The sequence below is a fragment of the Leuresthes tenuis genome, unplaced genomic scaffold (assembly GCF_036924035.1).
Source record: "Leuresthes tenuis unplaced genomic scaffold, fLeuTen1.0.hap1 SCAF_12, whole genome shotgun sequence".
NCBI classification, from domain to species: Eukaryota; Metazoa; Chordata; class Actinopteri; order Atheriniformes; family Atherinopsidae; genus Leuresthes; species Leuresthes tenuis.
This window is the reverse complement of record NW_027325366.1, coordinates 12,695,365-12,699,377: the sequence shown is the minus strand read 5'-3', so window position 1 is coordinate 12,699,377 and position 4,013 is coordinate 12,695,365. Positions and strand designations below refer to the sequence as shown.

General features: G+C 47.7%; 1 non-coding gene across 1 annotated transcript; it reads left to right on the top strand.

Moving 5' to 3' along the window:
• The first annotated feature begins 2,112 nt into the window (after positions 1–2,112).
• Positions 2,113–2,303, top strand: LOC140320418 (U2 spliceosomal RNA). Its single transcript, XR_011918269.1, has one exon. It is a non-coding gene; the product is annotated as a U2 spliceosomal RNA (small nuclear RNA).
• Positions 2,304–4,013: the final 1,710 nt, after the last annotated feature.

Genomic DNA, 4,013 nt, shown 5'->3' with positions numbered 1-4,013 from the left:
TGCTCGGGGCGGGAGGGGCCAAGAGGATTAATTAATTGTTCTGCTGGTTCGGGGTCTGTGGTGGCTAGGGGGCTGCTGGCCCCCTGGTGTGCCCGCTGCACTACACCCCAGCGGAGTCGAGGGAGGGAGGATGTGTGGATGTATGGGACGTGAAAGTGTGTGTGGTAATGATTGGGCCTGGATCTGGGACTTGCTGTCGCCTGGCCTGCCTGTGCTTCTCCCGATGGGGGGGCGGCGTTGCCTCTCCCCGCTGCTCGCGACTTCACCCACCTGTGGGCACGTCTTGACTCCCAGGGCACTTGGCCAGGGGCGCTGGGGCAGGCGCTGACCCACTGCGTGGCTGTCTGGGGCACTTGGCCCTCCTGGGTATTGGGTGGGGCCTCTGCCGGGGGGTTTGGGGGCGCTCGGGCTCCCGGGGCCCGGGTCCAGTGCACGGCCCATGTCTGGGCGGCTGGGACCTGGCGGGGTCGGTGGGCTGTTGCCCCTGGCTCTCTGAGGGCCTCTGCCCTATGCTTATGGGGGCTCTGTCCGGGGGCTTCCTCTGCAGTCTTCTGGGTGGATGCCTGGTTGTCCCTGCGGTGGGCTTCCTGGGTTCTGTGCTCCGTGGGGGCTGCTGGTGGCCTGGGTCTTGTGGCCCTCTCTGCCTGCTTCTGATTGCTTGGGGGGGGCTGTGGATTGTGGCCCTGTACACTTATACACTCATAACTAACCACGGTTACCATGTAGGTCCTGTGACATGGGTGTTGCATGTTCTCACACACACACACACACACATTCATTAGCCCAGTAGCATGCTCGCTAAGCAGTTGATGTGTTATCCTGTGGTTTCAGGTCATCTATATCCACAGTTGTGTTGTGTGCGATTGCCGCTTCTTGTGCTTGTTTTTGTTTGTTTGTGTGTTTGTTTTTTCTCTGCTTGTCTGCTTTCAGGTGCTCCTGGTGGCGCTAAGGCTGGATTCCCCTCAGAGGCCATGGATTGTTGTCTGTTTTGTTTTTTACAGGTGTAGCAGCTGGTTGTCTGGTTTTTGTTTCTATTTTTGTTCTGTTTCCTCTTCTTTCCTCTTCTTCTTTCCTTGTCCCCCGGTCCGGTTCAGTTCTATTACATGTTATATATTGTAAACAAAAATAAATAAATGGGCATCAAGGGGAGCTTTACATTTATAAAACTTCCCTTGGCAAAGCAAATCTGTTTGGCATCAAAGGTATTCAGACTACAATTCTGCTGCCATAATGCTGAACAGGACAAGGGGAAAAGAAAAAAAAAAAAAAAAAAGAAAAGCATTAAGCATTTCACACAGCCCAAACATATAACATTTCAGGACACACCACACAGTTAACAACCACAGTGAAGCGTGTCAAAGCCCAAACATGTAACATTCAACAGGACACTTACACAACACATTCAAATCAAACAGTCAGACAACATACAAGAACATATACCCCAGCCGGCATTGCTCCCTGCCTATTTTCCTACAACTCACTATGTGTGCGCACACCTTTATTCACAAACTCTTCAACTTATACTCTTTTACCGAAGCTGCTACAGCTCGATTGGCCAAATACCCTTAGATCCTATTTCGGTGAATTTGACATCTGCCTTGTATGTAACAGATTAGCGGTTTAGCAGTTTTAATTTAGTTTGAGTGAAGGAATTCATTTTATAGCAAAATCCGAAATCGTGAAGAACTCATGAAAGTAAGCTTATTCTCGGATTCCTGAAACTTTAGATTTGCTCTTTCTTTTACTGCAAAGTACAACGTTGAGCAGCACTAATGAGTTGTTTCTATTTTTGGCAGGCTTTACGTTTGCGGATGAAGCCCTTTCTGTCTGTGCAAAAGAAATGTTGTTACTGTGCAGAGTGACTTCTCTGAGTAGAGTCGCCTTACTTGTTGCGACTGTGCCGATGTTCGAAGCTGGAGTGCAAAGTTGTTGCTTGAATGGTGCTCGCTGGAGCGTGTGGTAGTGTAAAGTTATACCATTTAAAAGGGCTGAAGAGTGCTCAGTGCAGCGGGTGGGCGGAGGTGCAAAGTGACACTATGGCCATAAAAAGAACACCGCTACAAGTGCGCATTGTGCCAGGAAGGGCCCTCGGACGTGAACCAGTGGACAGTTATCGCTTCTCGGCCTTTTGGCTAAGATCAAGTGTAGTATCTGTTCTTATCAGTTTAATGTCTGATATGTCCTCTTTGCGAGGACTACATATTAAATGGATTTTTATCAATAGGAGTTGAAAAAGGAGCTTGCTCCGTTCACTCCAAGCATTGACCCCGTACTGCAGTGCCGCTGGGAACGGTGCGCTCTCCTCTGCTCTTGTGAAAAAGCAAACAGCGGTGCAGGATGGAAGTTTCTTTTAATCTGCTGAGAAAAGAGAGTGAATGCGAAGCAGACTTTAACACGGCTCTGGGAGCGAGCCGAGTGCGGGCTAACCAGGAGAATTGCTTGAAAGAAACGCGACACCGAATGAGCAGTCAGAACAAAGCCTCAATACGGTGTTCCTGTGGTGTTTTTATAAAATGCGGTGTAAAAAAAGGTGTGAATGCCCCATAGAAAACTAAAAGGTGGAGCGGAAGTATTCGGCTGCAAGAAGGTGTGAATGTCCGACTATATTTGGTGAAAAGCAGGTGAAGCAAGGTCTGAATGCCCAACCTTACATCATCAAAAGCGAGATCAGAGGTTTTTGGCTGCAAGAAGGCCATAGTTTGCCAAAAGCGGGTAAGGTGCGAATGATCGGCTAAATATCAACAAAAGTGGGGGCGGAGGTCTTCGGATGCAAGTGGGTGTGAATATCCCACCATACAAGTATGGTGGAGAGGAAGCTGTGAATGGCCGACCATAGTTTGCAAAAAGCGGGTGAGAAAGGGTGCGAATGTCCAACCATACATGATCAAAACAGGGAGCGGAGGTGTTTGGCTGCGACAAGGTGTGAATGTCCACCCATAATTAATGAAAAGCGGGCAACAAGTAGGTTCGAATGCCCAACCATACATCATCAAAAGCAGGAGTGGATGTGTTCGGCTACAAGAAGGTTTGAATGTCCGAGCATAGTTTGTAAAAAGCGGGTAAGAAAAGGTTCGAATGCCCGAACATACACCATCAAAAGAGGGAGCGGAGGTGTTCCGCTGTAAGACGGTGTGAATGTCCGACCATAGTTGGTAAAAAGTGGGTATGAAAAGGTTTGAATGCCCAAATTCGGCTGCAAAAAACTGTGTTCGGCTGCAAAAAGGTGTGAATGTTCGACTAAATTTTGTAAAAAGCGGGTAAGACAAGGTGTGAATGCCTGACAATGTATGATCAAAAGCGGGAGCGGAGGTGTTCAGCTGCAAGAAGGTCTAAATGTCCATTTTTAATTGCTAGAACACATGAAAGAAAATTTTCGAAAATCAATCCGCACATGATCATAAGTGGGAGAGGAGGTGTTCAGCTGCAAGAAGGTGTGAATGTCCACCCATAATTCCTCAAAAATGGGTAAAAAAAAAGGTGCGAATGCCCAACCATACATCATCAAAAGCAGGACTGGATGTGTTAGGCTACAAGAAGGTTTGAATGTCCGAGCATAGTTTGTAAAAAGCGGGTAAGAAAAGGTTCGAATGCCAGAACATACACCATCAAAAGAGGGAGCGGAGGTGTTCCGCCATAAGAAGGTGTGAATGTCCGACCGTAGTTGGTTAAAATACCCGACTGTACACAATCAATAGCGGGAGCGAATGTGTTCGGCTACAAGAAGGTGTGAATGGCCGACCATTTTTTGTAAATAGCGGGTAAGAAAAGGTGCGAATGCCCGACAATGTATGATCAAAAGAGGGAGCGGAGGTTTTCAGCTAAAAGAAGGTCTGAATGTCCAACCATAATTTGTAAAAACCGGGGAAGAAAAGGCTCGAAAGCCCGACTATACACCATCAAAAGCGGGAGCAGAGGGGTTCAGCTGCAAGAAGGTCTGAATGTCCATCAATAATTGCTAGAAAACATGAAAGAAAATTTTCGAATATCAAACCGCACATGATCATATGCGGGAG